Source organism: Nothobranchius furzeri, chromosome 7 (genome assembly GCF_043380555.1).
Source record: "Nothobranchius furzeri strain GRZ-AD chromosome 7, NfurGRZ-RIMD1, whole genome shotgun sequence".
NCBI classification, from domain to species: Eukaryota; Metazoa; Chordata; class Actinopteri; order Cyprinodontiformes; family Nothobranchiidae; genus Nothobranchius; species Nothobranchius furzeri.
Window position 1 is genome coordinate 31077369 of NC_091747.1, and position 17984 is coordinate 31095352.

Here is a 17984-nt window from a genome sequence, read left to right on the forward strand (position 1 = left end):
AGGCTTAACATGAAAATAGTCTTCTACACCTATCTCCTGCAAGAGCTTCTAATAGAAAATGGGACAGGGAAAAGCATGGCCTCCCCGGATCTATGCCCACATAAACAGGCTGTAAAGCAAACAGTGGGAAATGTGATCAGACATTTCGTACCCCTGATCATGGGTCATAATGTCGAGGTTCACACAGACAGTTAGGTAGCAGAGGTGTACAAATATGGCCATGGTACGGTTCATTCAATCCCACTCTTGCACGTGCTCTACTATGCTGGACTCGTGCACCTGCTGTCTATCAGGACCACCTACATTCCACGTCACCTCAATGTGGAAGCAGACATCTTGTTCAGGGGGAACGTCGTGACTTGGATTGACACCGTCACTCTGATCTGATCACTTAGATGTGCAGCATGTTTGGGGAAGCCAACATGGATGTGTTTGCCCCTCGTGAGAATGCCCTGTGCCAGCTGAGGGTTTCCCTGAGACCACAGGACCAGCCTCCGTTGGGAGTAGATGCGTACGCACACGGGCCTTGGCCCCAGCACCACTGATTACCTGACTCCTGGATCGGAGCCAGGAGCCAGCAGTGAGGGTATTGCTCCTGTTGGGATAACTCTCACTGATCCTACAGCACTCGGGCATTTTTGTGTGTCCCCTTTTCTCTCTCTTCCTTTAGGTCTAGAAGTTGATCCTTGTACATCTTTTACTGTTTATTTTTGTGAAACCCCCTCTTCCATTCCTCTCCCCCATTCTCTTTCATTTCCGTCTCCATGTTCTTTGAAATTAAAAACAACCAAAAGCATCTCTAATAAAGTTTAGATACCAAGTGGAGGATTATAGCTGAATCTAGTGAATCACCTGTAAGAGTAAAACTGTGAGGCTTGTTTTCGGTACTCAGACAGCAGTTCTGATTGCCCTACAGCCAGACAGAACATGGGCTTTAAGGAGTAAATTTTATTTGTTTTGTCTTCACTTATCTGTTACTTGTGTGGAGAACTTTTTAAAATAGTAACTGAAAGCTTTCCATGAGAAAAAAATCCCTGAAAGAGGACTGCTTTGTAGAACTTTTATCTAGAGCTCCCCTTCTGCAGTTAGAGAGGCGAGATCGGCCATGTGGGGCTGTCTTCTCTTCAGAATCACCGACTTAACCAATAAAATCACGTGTGACGGCTGTGGCATCCAGCATGCGTGCTGCACATCTGTGTTTAGCCTGGTCTTTCTGGCATCACCTTGTTCAGGCCAGGCTCACCATCCACCAATCACAGCCTCATGTAAAAGAATAAAGACATATTTGCATCACTAGTTTCTAAAAGTTTAACTGGACGACAATAAGACTTGCTTTGTATTATGCGTGGGAGTGGGAGGAGCAAAAATAGGCTCTCTCAGACATCTGTGTGCAAATGCGAAAATCCCAGGAGGGACGGGGGGACATGTCCGCCTCTGGCATAAAGTTGTCCCCCCCAAAAAAATTGAGCATATGAACATATTTAACAGTAATAGGGTCTGAGCTTGGTGGTTTCCCCATGCTTAGGGTTACCTAACAGCAAAGGTCAAGGTCAGGAGGTAGATCGATGGGCAGGGGGTTTTCAACACCCACCCAAAGTTCCCCCCTTCAAGATCGATAACAGGTACAAGACGCTTCAAAGATCAACCCCAAGTATCAAAGGCATGGTACCGAGGTCAGAGACGTACATGGGGTGTGTCAGCGTCATTGGACCGACCGTGAAGTGAAGAAGAGACACTTGGAGCACATGCGCGGACATTTAACACACATAAAGTGAGTTCTGGCGGTCAACCTCCGCCACAAGCAGCTAGGCAGAGGCGACTGAAAAGGGAATGGGACATGAGAGTGTGGTCTGAACCGGTGTCCAGAAGAGCATCACAGGGGAGCACCTGCTCAAGTGTCACTGGCACATAAGGCTTCCCAACCCTCCCTCGGAACAAGAGTTGTCCCAAGAACATTTTTTGCTGACCAGTCGCCAGGGGGCGCTGCACCATTGTCACAGGCGGATGAATCAATCATCGGTTTATCAGGAGCAGGCGTTTGCTCTGCATTCTGGACATCAGAGTCAAGGAGTATGTCATCTGGTTGTAGGTTTTGTTCCAAATCTGAAGGAGAATCAGCTGAAATGAGTGGAAACACGTGCACAGGCAAGGAGGCTGTCTCCAAAGCCATGACTCTTTCATTTAAATTCAGAAAATTTTGGCTCTGTCTTGTGTCAGCAGAACAAAAACCCAGAAAAGAGATTTTTAACATTAGAAATACGAACCAACATGAAGTGTTATGATTTGAAAAGACTGGATAGGCTCACCCTTATAATGTAGCATTAAGGATTGGCTACATATGTGTTAAATGAACAATGAGATGTGATAAATATGAAATATCAGTCTGATTGATTTGACTTATCAGGGAACATATACACACTTGACAGACGCAAGTATATAATTGCTTTCTGTTTTCTTGACCAAACGTCGAAGTGAGTACATAGAGCTGCATGAATTGTTGGTGGGTGAACAAAATGGATTTAGGAAACATAGAGCCTGTATCGATCACAGTTATGTTTTATTCTCTGTTGTAAGGGCAAGACTTCAGGAAGGCAGAAATACATTTGTCTGTTTAGTTGATTTTAAATAGCATTTGACTGGGTAAATATATATCTACTGGAGTATAGGTTATTGTCTGCTGGTAGTGATGGAAATTATAAATCTTTTAAGGCATTATATAAATTACCAATAGCCTGTGTGCAGGTGAATCATTTAAGAACAGGCCGTATGCAGGTTCTTGCGTTAATTTGTCGGTATAGCGTGTAATTTGCGGTACTCGCAACGCTCTTCCGGATATGGCTTAAGACTAGCTTTCTTGCTAACCAAGCTTCGGGAAATAAAGCGCTTTTCTGGCTTGTTAACCAGCTTTAGGCGTCCCTGGTTAATTACGATATACCGTAAATCCTCTAATACAGGCCCGGGCCTGTATTTGACTCAAGCTCACCAAGCTCCAGGCCTTTATTGGAAGGGGGACCAGAATTAGAGGCAGGCCTCAATTTCTATTTGAGCAAAATGAACTAATGGTTCGCTGGAGTTTTTGACAATTAAAACTGCGCCCACATTTTCAAAGTTAAACACATTTCTTTTAACAACGGTAGTTTCTGCTTCAGCCCTCTCCCCCCTCCCCCTGCGTAGCGGCCGCAAACTCAATGATGCGCCTGCAGCCTCTCAGAGTTTCTGCTGCTCTAAACATTAAAATAATTATTTCATTTTCTGTTCCTCACTTCTGATTACCTTCAATGGTGTCTGTCAATGGTGGCTAAAAGCCCTTTTCAGATAAACATTCTGGAACATTTGTGGACAATTCAATCCGGTTTTTAATCGGAACTGTGTTTTCAGACACACCACTTTTGTACCGGAACTTGTCCTTTCGGCTGCGTTCACACAGCAGGGAAAAGTTCCAGATGTCTAACGGCATTTTCCGTGGACTGCATCTCGCCGGTCATTATCACGTGATAACGCTAGTCAATGACAGGCATAAAAAGTCACTATAGAGCGGTGAAGTCGACTAGTGACTAGTTCATACAACCCCTACTGCTCCCCACAGTGTTCTGCAGCATAATCAGCACGTTCTCTTTGAACTTGATATCAAATTTTCGTCTCCGCACGGTTAAAGTTACCCTCGCGGTCTATCACTGGCAAATCAAAAGTGTGACGATGACACAACCGCCCCCTGTACTTGCTTGTTACCACATTCCACCCGGCCACAATAAAAAAACGGCCATTAGTCACCTCCGCCGACTCTGACACCGGCCAAAAAATGATACCCGGCAGTTAATTAAATACAGGCTAATATTAGAGGATTTACGGTAAGTACAGAATTAATGTCCGGAATTCTCGTCGGAAAATGTTTAGTAATTCACGATTGATCAGATCGGAATCAGAGGTAGCTTAATGCTAACGGTGGTAGAATAGTTTTCTCTGTCCCACAGTTGCACAAGCTTCATCAACAGTGACAAAATCATACAAATAAACGTGACAGAATCACTAAAAGGACATGACAAACTCACACATAAATGTATTTACCTTTAAATATCAACAAACAGTTAATCTCCTGCAGTTTTAGCTGTAGCTTTCCTTATAGACACATAGACTTTGAGTGACAAGGGAGAGTAGCGCCCCTGGTGGTGGGGACGGGAGTCTCCCCGTTAGTGAAATAGGTAGGGAAAGCGTGGCATATAATGGGATTGCCCTTGTTTTCCACCCAGACACAGAAAATAATCATTTTTTGAAGAGTTAATTGATCAGAACCAACACGAAGTGGACGATTTCAATGAAGTCTGGCTGGCACGTCAATATGTAGGGTTTGTTTGAGTGCTTTAAGAGCTCAATATATATTACCTCTACTTATAACCAATAAGCTGTGATACTCTATATAAATATAGAATATCAACCTGCTGTGTTTTTACTGTGTTTAATCAGAAGATTCTAGGATTCTGTGTTTTATTCAGGGATTGTACACACTTCATTTTGATTCAGAAAAGAGTCAGGTTTATAAAAGTAAGAGTTTTATTCACAAACAATTAAAACATGACAGGTTAACTAATATTTACTGTGACGGATGAATCTAGAAGGAGTAGGTATAGTGTATGGTGCCTATGTGTGAATACGATGTTATCAGAACTTCCGTATCTAGGAGAGCTTAGTTCTGGGTGTGAAGAATTTGGTTTGTGTTAAGCTATGAAGTTGATTATTATCAAAAGGCATCAGACGCTATCTGTGTGTCTACCTCACACGTTCTCTGAGACCCTCTTCGTGGATCCGAAGGTCAGAGAGGTCAGATGACCTCCGGCACTGAGGGCTGTAGAAACCGTAGTACCGACTCTTCAGTCCAGAGATGTCTCGGGTCACGACAGATGGATGGAACCGCGCGTCGTGGACTCTTAAGGAGTCGAAACAACATCAGCTTGCACTGCAGGAACCGTTTGCTGTATCAGTTTTGCAGGTACAAAAAGATTTTGATGACGTGTCAAAAGCTTTGATGGGTTACAGAGGTTTTGCTTCAGATGGCTGGTCTGAAGCTTTCTCAAGACCTGAGCTGAACTGCTGAACTGAACTGCTGAATCACCAGAGTGATCCAGTTTTAATGTTCTCATGTTATGATTTGTGTAGCCAACCAGAGGTTGACAAGTTGAGGAATATTACCAAGGCAACCTCAGAAACACGCCTTCCTTGATACCGATGCTCTGATCTGGGGTAAAGGACTATCTATGTGTCACGCGTTTGACTTAACTTTACTTTGTCCTTGTGTGAGTGCAAATGGTAATGACCTTGTCATATCAACATGCTGAAACATATATCAATCAATGTAATCATAACATAACATTAATTTCAAACTTCAATCACTCAAGCACAGATTAATGAAAGCATCTCATTATATTATGATTATTATAAGTAGCCATAAACAAACGTTTATTTAATGATTATTTAACTTATAAGTTTTAAAAGTTAATATTTAATTTAATAAATCAGTCTATGATTTAGCAACTAATCCGAGCTGCGAGTGTTCCTAATTCAGAGGCATGAAGAATCCTGTAGGATGATAAGGGAAGCTTGGACCTTGAGGAGGGAACATCATTGTTGACAATACCTTATCATGTGTTCAGAGCTGCAGAGAGGCTCTGAGCTCCAGCTGATGGGTTGAAGGCAGGCCGATTTAAAGGGAAAACATGCAGTCTTGTGTCTCCATTTTGACCAGATGTTGAAGGGTCAAACTGTACCTAAAACCTGACCATTGCTGGACATCACATTGGTTTCTTACCCCATTTGGGGTTAAACAGGGATATTATTTTCCCCTACTTTGTTTGCTGTTAATAATTTGGCAGAAGAAATGAAGTCTGCAAACCTGGGTATACCAGTCGAGGATATAAATCTAAGTATCTTGTTATATGCCGACGATATTGTTTTAATTGCTGATGATGAGTTAAACTTGCAAAAAATGTTGGATATTATGAACATTCGGTGCAACAAATGGATACTTACTATAAACTGTGAAAAAACACAGATTTTCCATTTTTGAAATAGAAGTGATCATGTATTTAATTTTGGTGAAATATAATTAATGTATTCTGTTACTTATAAGTATCTTGGTTTTGTTTTTCATGAGAACGTGACATTTCACATCATCACCATTGTTGGCTGGTTTCCCTTCATCACTGACTGGGCTTTTCCCACCTGGACTTCTACCTCTGCTGCCTGGATCTTCACCCTTGGTACATTTGGCTGGGTCACCATCATTGCTGACTGGGCCTTTTTCACCTGGATTTCTACCTTTGCTGCCTGGATCTTCACCCTTGGGGTATTTGACTGGGTCACCATCATCGTTGTCTGGGCCTTTCCCACCTGGAATTTTTACATTTGCCACCTGGTTTTTCACCAATGGTGCCTAGGCCTCTACCTTTGATGCCCTGGCCTTTACCCCCTCAGCCTAGGTATCCACCTTGGCTGAGTGGGCCTCAAATTTCCCTTCATGGGCCCCTGCTGGATGGACCTCCACCCAAACTGACTATGTTTACATGCAGCCAATATCCGGGTTATGATCGGGTTAAGGTCGGTATTCGGGTTTCTGAGTTGATCAGAATAACCCGTTTACAAGCATAAATAGAAAGAGTTACCCCTAACTTGCATAACCCGATTTAAATGCGGACGTTGGGGTAGCGTCAGGACGTATGGACTACGTCCAGACACAATATGCGTCATTTCCAGTTCTTCTTGTTCCGGTATCCGTGAAAACAACAACATGTTTCCCAGTTCGGAAGAGATAGCAACCGTGTTTGCTTGCGCTTTAGTTTCCTCGTCACTCCAAAAGTGTGGTGCTGTGCCGCGACTCGCTATGTTGCTCCAAACTTGTTGTTTACTTCCGGTGTTCTGGCACGTACAAGACGTCTCGCTACTCAAAAGACCAAGATTCCTTGCGAACAGAGCATGCGCAGAACACACGCTTCGATGGGGATATCCCGATATGCGTTTACACGACCAAACATTCGGGTTAGAAAAGGGTTACCCCAGGTGTAGTAACCGGGTTTTTAAAAACCCGGTTATGAGCATATCCGGGTTTTTGGCAGTGTTTACATGGACCTGCGGAACCGGGTTATTGTGAATATTCCGGTTTTAAAAGGGTTACTGGCTGCATGTAAACGCACTCACTGTCACCTCTGCATGCAGAATTTTCACCAGTACTTTCTGGGCCTTTGTCACGGCCGGCTGGACCTTTATCGTCGTTGCCTGGACCCTTGCCTTTGTTTCGACGAACTGGATGGAAGAAGAAGCGTGGAGTGGACTTTCGTCTGCTTCGCCCTCTCCAGAAATGTAAGCCCTGTTCCAGTATTAAAGTGGGATTATTCAATGCCCAGTCATTCTCAAATAAATCTAGTCTAATACAAGCTTATATAACTGACATGAACACTGATGTAATGTGCTTGGCACAGACCAGATTCTGACATTGTATTAAATGAGGCCTGTCTTCAGGGGTAAATTTACCTGGAGAGAGCTAGATGTTCTGGACGTGGGGTCTGGCAGTTATTTACCATTCTGATCTACAACTGTCCCCTCTTTCCTTGCCCAAAATGTCCACATTTGAATGTCTTTCTTTTAAGTTTATGTCACATAAACCCATGACATTTTTACTCATATACCGCCCACCTAAAATAAATTCTGGTTTTATGACAGAAATACAAGACCTGCTGACAACAATGGGTGCAATGTCATCTATTATAGTTGTAGTTGGAGATTTTAACATTCATGTTGACTCTCCTTCAAGTCCGATGGCTGTAAAATTTTTGGACTCCTTGACTGTGTGAACATGAAACAGCATATTGATAGGCCTACTCCTACTAGGGGGCATATACTCGACCTGGATATCTCTGACCGTGCCCCTATTAACAATCTCCAAGTTCACGATCTGGGTGTGTCCGAACTACAAGGCTATTGTCTTGGACCTGACTATACCAAACATCTACTCTAAACCAAAGTGCCAAATTAGTTTCAGAAACTTGAGAAATATAGCCTCAGCTTAACTAAAATCTTGCATCCAAAAGCTTTCTACTTTTAAATGTTTTCCATCAGTTACAGATTCTGTGGATTATTATACCGTAAATCCTCTAATACAGACCCGGGCCTGTATTTGACTCAAGCTCATCAAGCTCCAGGCCTTTATTGGAAGGAGGGCCAGAATTAGAGGCAGGCCTCAATTTCTATTTGAGTAAATTGAAACAATGGTTTGCTGGAGTTTTTGACAATTAAAATTGCACCCGCATTTTCAAAGTTAAACACATTTCTTTTAACAACGGTAGTTTCTGCTTCAGCCCTCTCCCCCCTCCCCCTGCGCAGCGGCCGCAAACTCACTGATGCGCCTGCAGCCTCTCAGAGTTCCTGCTGCTCTAAACATTAAAATAATTATTTCATTTTCTGTTCCTCACTTCTGATTACCTTCAATGGTGTCTGTTTGTTGCAACCACCAGGTACAAAAACTAACTTGTTTTTATTTGACTATTTTTCTGTCCTGCCTGTTGATTATCTTCCTGCATCTCCTCTCAATCCTAAAGAAAAACTGCTACCTGGGTTCATATATATTCACCTTATGAGTTACCTTTGAACTGCAGTTCTAAAAGATCTACCGACCGCAAAAACAGAGGAGTGCTTGCTGCTTGGTGGCCGCATCAGTGATCGGTGCATCACCGGAGGACAAGGTGATGCGCCCCGCTCCACAGCAGCGAAACACATCAGGCGCAAATAAAAGACAGAAAATATTAAAGGAAATGAACCGACATGAGCGATCGCAAGTCAGTACCGACGCTCTGGCACAGCGCGTTGCCCCCCCCCCAAGCACAGGAGCTTGTCACCTGCTGACAGCAGGCTGCTGTCTTTTCCGAGGGCTGCATCTTGCCGGTCATTATCACGTGACAGCGACTAGTCGATGACAGGCATAAAAAGTCACTATAGTGAAGTCGACTAGTTCATACAACCCCCATTGCTCCCCAGTGTTCTGCAGCGCACGTTCTCTTTGAACTTGTTATCAAATTTTCGCCTCCTCTTCGTCTCCGCACGGTTAAAGTTACCCTCGCGGTCTATCACTGGCAAATCAAAATTGAGACGATGACATAACCGCAACGAACCCTTCCAATCTGGATTTCGCTCTGCACACAGTATGGAGACGGCACTGGTCAGAGCCATTAATGATTTACTTGTGGCTACTGACCAGGGCTTTGTCTCACTCCTTGTTCTTTTAGACCTTACTGCCGCCTTCGACACTGTGGACCATGATATTCTTCTCCATCGGCTTCAGACCAAAGTTGGACTGACTGGAATCGTTTTCCAGTGGTTCCAGTCGCATCTCACTGGGAGAACTGATTATGTGGCTTTGGAGGAGACACGATCATCACCCCACAACATGACTTGTGGGCCCCCCCCAGGGATCCGTTCTTGGCCAAATTCTCTTTATTGTATGCATGCTCCCACTTGTGGATATTTTTAGAAATTTTGGGATATCCTTCCATTCTTACGTTGATGATACACAGCTTTATCTTAAAATTGATTCAGTTTCCTCGTTGTTGGATTGAGTGTCTACAGGTGTAAGTTATAATGAATGAACTCATGTCACAATAAAAGGACGGGTAAGGCTCCACCCACGGTGTGGAAAAGGACTGTCTGTCACAAGCGGTAGCAGATGGCCGAGGTGCAGTGGTGGAGTCCCCCGTCATGAAGACTGTATGATTATCTCATTTATTACCACTCAAATTCCAGCACAAGGGCGCAGCCCGAAAGCGACTCTGCTAACAGGTTATGGGCCCAGGTGAGCGGCGGAAGGAATCTGCAAACAGAGAAGGAAGGGCGGCGTACCTGAATCAGCGAGTCACCAGCAGGTGTGAGGAGTTTGACACAGATTGAGTGAGTGAGCGTCTTTACGCACCATGAGAAGACACGCAGCAGAGTCGGGGAGTCGATATTCCCGTTTGCAATTTGATGGAGATGAAAGAAAGTATGAACTATGGGAAACTAAGTTCCTCGGTCATCTCCGATTGCAAGGCTTGAAGGATGTCATCTTAAAGACGGAGGTGCCTGAAGGTGAGGAAGAAGATGACGAAGATGCTGATAAGAACGCCGAAACGTATGCGGAGTTGATCCAATTTTTGGATGATTAAAGTTTATCGTTAATCATGAGAGATGCAGTTGATGACGGTCGGAAAGCACTGAAGATATTAAGAGATTATTATGCTGGAGTGGGCAAGCCACGGATCATAAGTCTGTACACAGAATTGACTTCTCTCACAAATGAAAGGAACGAGAGTGTGACGGATTATATTATCCGAGCAGAGGCAATCATTACAGCGCTAAAAAATGCTGGAGAGTCACTGAGTGACTGGCTTCTGATCGCAATGATAATGAAAGGCCTACCAGAGACATTTAAACCCCTTATTGTGCACATTACCCAGAGTGATGCAAAAATCACATTTCCAGAATTTAAAGTAAAACTGAGAAGCTATGAAGACACCGAGAGAATGCGTGCAGCGGTAACTGATGACAACGTAATGAGGACAAAAGTGCATCCTGACCAGGAATCCGCTTCATGGCGAACAGTGGATGGAAGATCAAAGATTGTGTGTTTTAAATGTGGACTGAAGGGGCACACAGCAAGAATGTGCCGATCCAAAGTGTGGTGCAGTTATTGCCGCAGTAATACACACAAAGACGCAACCTGCAGAAGGAGAGTGAAAAGAGATGAAGCAAGAGGAGTCGCGGAGGACAAGGAGAAGGACTACGCGTTCCAGATCAGTTCCAGACTCCAGAGGATCCGGGACGACGGACCAGAGATGATGACTACACAGCTTCTGGTGGACACGGGAGCGACATCGCACATCATCACCAAGATTGAAAGCTTTAAGACTTTTGATGAGACTTTTAGACCGGAGGCTCACTGCGTGGAGTTGGCTGACGGGAAGAGGAGCAGAGGAGCTGCGCAACGGCGTGGAGATGCCGAGATAAGTATGCTGGACAGCAGAGGACGCAGTCACAAGGTAACACTGAAACAAGCACTGTACATCCCATAGTTTCCTCAAGACATTCTGTCAGTTAAAGCAGCGACTGGTAATGGAGCCACGGTGGTTTTCAAACATGGGGACAGTTTTCTTAAACATGTCGACGGAACAAAGTTTCCAATTTATGAACAAGAGAGACTGTTCTTTATGAACACTGTGAAAGAGTGCGAAGACAAATGCAATGGTTGTTTTGATATGCAAACGTGGCATGAAATTTTAGGCCACTGTAATTATGATGACGTTCAAAACCTACAAAATGTTGTTGACGGGATGAAAATTACAGGTAAAACGAACAAAAATTTACAATGTGAAGCGTGCATTCAAGGAAAGTTTACGCAAACCAGGAATCGAGAACCAGATGAAAAAGCCAGCGCAGCTTTAGAGCTGGTGCACACGGACTTAGCTGGTCCGATTACACCAAACTCTAAAGAAGGGTTCAAATTTGTTTTGTCCTTTGTTGATGATTTTTCGGGTGCGACATTTGTGTATAATTTGAAACAAAAAAGCGATACAACTCAAGCAACCGAAAAGTTTATTGCAGACATGGCTTCATATGGGAAAATCAAATGCATTCGCTCTGATAATGGAACGGAATTTACAAGCCGGCAGTTCCGAGATTTATTAAGCAGAAACGGTATTAGACATGAAACGTCGGCGCCGTATTCACCGCATCAAAACGGAACGGCAGAGAGGAACTGGCGCACGCTCTTTGATATGGCAAGATGCATGTTAATTGAGAGCGAGTTGCCGAAGTCTTTATGGCCATATGCCGTCCAAACAGCGGGAGTGATCAGAAATCGATGTTTTAATAAACGTACAGGGCTGACACCGTACACGATGCTGACTGGGAAAAGACCCAATCTTTCAAGGATGAAAAAATTTGGGTCATTGTGTTATGCCTATAAACAGAACAGAGGAAAGCTGGACTCTAGATGTGATAAAGGAGTTTTCTTGGGATATGATCGAAATAGTCCTGCATATTTCGTCTATTTTCCGAAATCTGGCAAAGTTGAAAAACACAGGTTGATTAAGATATTAAATCCAGCCACAACAGATCAACAAACGCAGAGTGACCACATTTTTGAAGACGAGATCTTTGGATCTATGAAGCAAAGTGAATCTGAGCAGACAAAAGAACAAAAAACCACTTCGCATGTGGAAATTCCAGAGCCGATGGAAAGCAGTCAAACGGATTCTGAAGTCAAAACTGAGGAAACCGTTGACGATGGAGCAAAGCGTTATCCATCCAGAGTTAGAAAGAGACCTGATTATTTGAGTGATTATGTCTCGGATGCAAAAGAGTGCGAAAGCGAGCAAATTCTAACTAACCTGGATTATTGTTATAAACTGTTGTGTGATATACCAAAGTCGTTTTCTGAAGCTATTGTGTCAAGCGAGTCAAAACAATGGGAAAAAGCAATGGAAGAAGAAATTCAATCACTCAAGGAAAATGACACGTTCTCTGTAACCACTCTACCAGAGGGTAAAAAGGCAGTGGGGGGTAAGTGGGTTTACACCGTTAAGAGAAACTCCGATGGCTCAAACAGATACAAAGCTCGATTTGTTGTAAAGGGTTTTAGTCAAACAATGGGAGTTGATTATGGAGAGACTTTTTCACCTACTGCCGATTTAGCTAGTGTGAGAATCCTGATGCAAAAAGCCGTCCAGGAAGGCATGTTGTTGTCTCAAATGGATGTAAAAACGGCTTATCTACACGCACCAATAGATGAAGAGATATACATTGAACAGCCAGAAGGTTTTGAAACAGAGTCTAGTGAGAAACATAAACTGGTTTATAGATTGAAGAAATCACTCTATGGATTGAAACAATCGGGACGTAATTGGAATCAAACATTGCATGATTATTTACACAGTTGTGGATTCAGACAAAATCGTGCTGATAATTGTGTTTATACAAGGGAAACTGAAAGCCAAATAGTAATCATTTTGGTGTGGGTGGATGACTTACTTATTGCAGCTAACAATGATAAAGTGCTCTTGGATGTAAAGGAAATGCTCTCTTCTAGGTTCCAAATGAAAGACTTGGGAAAGCTTAATCATTTTTTAGGAATAGATTTCCTTCAGGAAGCGGGGTGTATTAAGATGTCACAGAAAACATACGTGGAGAACATTCTAAAAAGATTTGATATGCAAAACTGTAAGCCGAGGTCAACACCTTGTGAGAAGAAATGGGTTCATTCTGATGCATGTGAGACATTAGCAGATCCGAGAAAGTATCGTGAAGCTGTTGGATGTCTTATTTATCTGAGCTACGGTACCAGACCTGATCTATGCTATGTTGTTAGTAAACTGTCACAACATTTTAATGTGCCAACTGTTGATGATTGGACAGCAGTAAAGCATGTTCTGAGGTACTTAAAATGTAATCAAGAAAAAGAACTGTGTTTCAGAAAATGTTCAAGTGGAAAACTAGGTCTTCAAGCATACAGTGATGCGGATTGGGCATCTGACGCTTCTGATAGACGTAGTATGACAGGGTACTGTATAAGCCTAAATGGAAATGGCCCTTTAATATCATGGAAATCCAAAAAGCAGACTACTACAGCGCTATCAACTTGTGAAGCTGAATACATGGCATTAGCGGCAACAATTCAGGAATGCATGTATTTAACTTATTTGATTGAAGACATTGATGTGTTTGAGTATGAAACACCTAAGATCTTTGAGGACAATCAGAGGACAATAGCTTTGTCAAAAAATCCAGTGAACAGGCAAAGATGCAAACATATAGATGTAAAGTACCATTTCATACGGTCAGCAGTACATGAAGGAAGAGTACTTATTGAGTTTTGTCCAACTGAATCAATGGTCGCAGATATGATGACAAAACCAGTAACAAAGTATAAGTTGGAAAAGTTCTCTGTATTCATGTTTGGAATGTGAAATTGAGTCGGTACGCATTTCGGTTTCCTTGCCTTTTCTTAACCTGTATACAAGTGGGGGTGTTGGATTGAGTGTCTACAGGTGTACGTTATAATGAATGAACTCATGTCACAATAAAAGGATGGGTAAGGCTCCACCCACGGTGTGGAAAAGGACTGTCTGTCACAAGCGGTAGCAGATGGCCGAGGTGCAGTGGTGGAGTCCCCCGTCATGAAAGAAGACTGTATGATTATCTCATTTATTACCACTCAAATTCCAGTACAAGGGCGCAGCCCGAAAGCGACTCTGCTAACACTCGTCATCTACACTTTCTGTTCTTAGTGCATGCCTGGATGTGATGCGACAAAGGCATGGATGTCTGAAATTTTTCTCCAGCTAAACAGCAGCAAAACAGAAGTACTGCTCATTGGTACTCCTCATCAGGTCAAATCTTCTAACCTAAAAAAATTACCATATTAGGTAGTAACATAACATTTTCTACATCTACCACTAATCTCGGAATCAAACTGGACCAACATTTATCACTTGAAAATCATGTCCGTCACCTTTCTAAAGTATCATTTTTCCATCTAAAAACCATAGCAAGTCTTTGCCCGTTTCTTACCCAATCAGATGCTGAGAAGTTGATCCATGCCTTTGTTTCGTCTAGGCTACACTACTGCAATTCTTTACTTACTGGAATTTCTAGTGGATGCCTACAGAAACTTCAGCACATCCAGAACTGTGCTGCCAGAATTGTGACAAGGGGTCACAAACATGACCACATTACACCTGTACTGAAGTCTCTTCATTGGTTACCAATCCCCTATAGAGTTAAATACAAACTAGGTCTCCTTACCTATCAGTGTATCCACAGAAATGCTCCTATTTATCTTAAAGAGTTCCTTACTATCCACATCATCTCAAGAAATCTTCGCTCTAGAAATTCTCAATTCCTGCAACAGCCCAGAACAAAACTTCATACCATGGGAGATCGAGCTTTTCAAGCAGCAGCCTCACGCCTGTGGAACACACTCCCTGAAACATTGAGAGCACCTCAGAGTGTTGAATGTTTTAAAAAACATCTGAAGACATTTTTATTTACACAAGCTTTTCCAAAATGATTGGTATTGCAGTTGTTTTACCATGTGTTAACTTAGCATTGTATGGTTTTATGTATGTATTTGTTTTTATTCATTGTTTTTAATTATTCCATACATTGTTTCTGATTTCCTACTGTAGCACTTTGAGATTTCATTGAAATGTATAGTGTGTTACAAATAAAATCTATTATTATTATTATTTAATGAAGGTAGAAGATCATTGCTGGAATCGACAGGGAGAGCATTGGGTGGGGTGGTTAATAAGTTCAAGTGGTGTCCTGACTTGGGTTTTTCTACATTTACCTCATTATATGATTCCATGGTTGCTCCTGTATTATTTTATGCTGCAGGTATTTGGGGCTTTGGTGAGGCACCTGAATGTAACCTCTTGCAGAATGGAGCTATGAGGTGCTTCTCAGGAGTTCACAAGTATACCACTAGGGCTGCCATAGAGGGTGATATAGGGTGGAGGCCCTGTGTGATAAAACAGAGAGCCGAAGTTATGCATTTGTGGAATCACCTTGTGCATTTATCCCAAGATAGGCTCACTAGAAAAATTTTCAATTGGGACAAGCTTCATAGATTTCCCTGGTCAAATGATGATTCAGCAATATTCTCTTTGCTAAACAGCACACCTTTATTTTTCAATACAGCGTGAATACACAATAAATGTTGACTTCATTTCAGATATAAAAAGACCAGTGGAAAGTTGATGTGCTTAAAAAGCCAAAACTAAGAAGTTAGATTCAATTTAAAGACAATTTTGTGACAGAGCCCTTTGTTGAAGGTCATTTTAAAAGGAGACAGTGATCTCTCTGAGCGCACTTGTGAGCAGGGACTTTGCCTCTTGCTCTTGAAAAGGGGTAAAGGGTAGTTGTATGGGATTAGATTTGTGCCAATAGGATCAAGAAAAACACTTTGGAGAGCAAACAAATTTTAAGACATTGAGAGAAAAAACCTTGGTTTCAAAAGAAAAACTTACGATCTGAATCAGATTCTTAAAATGATCAAGAAAAACACTTTGACGGTCAAACAAAAATTAAGAAATTGACAGAACAAAAATATTGACTAAAGGAAAAAAAACATGTTTCAAAAGTAAAACTTACTATCTGAATCAACTTCTTAAAATGAGTAACAAAGTATGTTTCCTTTTTCTGTTTGCCTCTATGTGTTTTTGTTATCAATTTCCTTAGTTTTGTTCTCGCTGCTCAGAGCTTTGCTCTCACTACCAGATTTGCACTTACACTGTCTGGCTTTCTCCTTTGCAATCCCTGAGTTTTTGGTTGCAATTCTGACACAACCCTTTCGGGTGGGCGGGACTTCTGAGAAGTCCTCTCCCATAGGACAGTGGTTTCTCTTGAGTGACAGTTCAGTGACCTGGAAGTGATGTAGCCTCCAAGACATTTTTTTCCACCTGGTCAACAACATGAATTTTGAGCCCCAAACAGGTTATTTCTGCTGTCTGTGGTGTCTACTGAGGATCTAAAGTGAGTATTGATAATATATTTTATCTTTTCTTAGTTCATCTGTAAGTTAAGCCACTTTTTAAGTTGGTTTTAACCAGACGCTAGCTCACTAGCTAGCTGCTAAGCAAGCCATTGTGCTAGCCTCAGGACAATGGACTATTGTTCCAGAGAGACGTATTAAAAACTCATCTTAACATATTCATTACTGGTTTCATGGAATAAATTATTGCGGTTTATGTTAATAAGTTTGCTAATTTTTCAGGAACCTGTGGAACATCAGAGACTTTGCAGCTATTAGAGCTAACCTGTGTACTGCTAACTTGCTACAGAGGAAGCAGCAGAAAGCTGAGCTAACAGGCTGTTTTGCAGGTAAATACTCTTTTAGTGGAACTGCAGGACTTTTATGGTATAACTCAGAATTTACATGAGCTATTGTGGGAAGACTTTTAAACTACATTTACATACAGATACATGTATTTTTTATTCCATGTTACTTGGACGGGCTAAACAAGTTCATAGTTCTGCCTGCTCCTTTTTCAGTGAAACGAATGGATTATATGATGTAACTCTCTAGTAAATCTATAGTAACCATAGTCTGGTGACTAGTGTCTATTTTAGCTACATTTAGCTTAGCTGGAGTAATGTAGTCTAACTCTGCCTCAACTGGTGACTTTTTTACTTCATTGTCAGCCAGACAAAATGTTGCTACAGAGAAACGCCCAAGGTACTGATCCCACAATAGAAAATCATAATGTCCACATTTATTTCCCACAATCTCAAACGTCACACTAAATTTAAACTTTTAGCTCTGATTTAATTATTTCCTTATTGATATCAGTTTTCCCTTTGTTGTAGGTAATCCTCGGGTGTCAGCAGGAGGAGGTGACCACCTGCATAACGGAGCACCCTGGTTCTGAGCCAGTTGCACCTTTGTGCAGCTCTTTGGGGAGACGATGCTCAGCAGGTTAAACAACTGTAAAATTGATTTTGTTCGTAGTTTTTGTTTAATCTCTTACATCACCAGTTTTTCTTTCCTACAGACACATTTCTCCATGTGGTCAGGTGGTGTTGGTGTGATCTGGGAGGGCACACTCATGTCGTCATCTCTTTGTGCCGTCTCCAGGATCCTGATGGGAGTTCTCTGTGCCTATAAAGCAGGAGTATTTACTTCTGGGCCTGGAGGGCCGGTATCCAGCACGTTTTAGTTTTAACTCTGTTTCAATACACCTGATTTCAGTCAGCAGATAATTAACAGGCTTCTGCAGAGCTGCTGCACAGGTAATTCAACCACTGATTCAAGTGTGTTGGAGCAGGGAAACAACTAAAACGTGCTGGATACCAGCCATCCAGGACTAGAATTGAATACCCCTGCTATAAAGCCTTCCTCCCTCCTCCGGACTTTAAACATTAGTGTTTTATTACGGTTTACCTGATTTAGTAAATAAATCTCAATTTATAAA

General features: G+C 42.2%; 1 long non-coding RNA gene across 1 annotated transcript; it reads left to right on the forward strand.

Moving 5' to 3' along the window:
• The first annotated feature begins 15616 nt into the window (after positions 1-15616).
• LOC139070558 (uncharacterized) lies at positions 15617-17984 on the forward strand. Its single transcript, XR_011521048.1, has 4 exons — positions 15617-16545; positions 16787-16893; positions 17380-17488; positions 17565-17984. It is a non-coding gene; the product is annotated as an uncharacterized lncRNA (long non-coding RNA).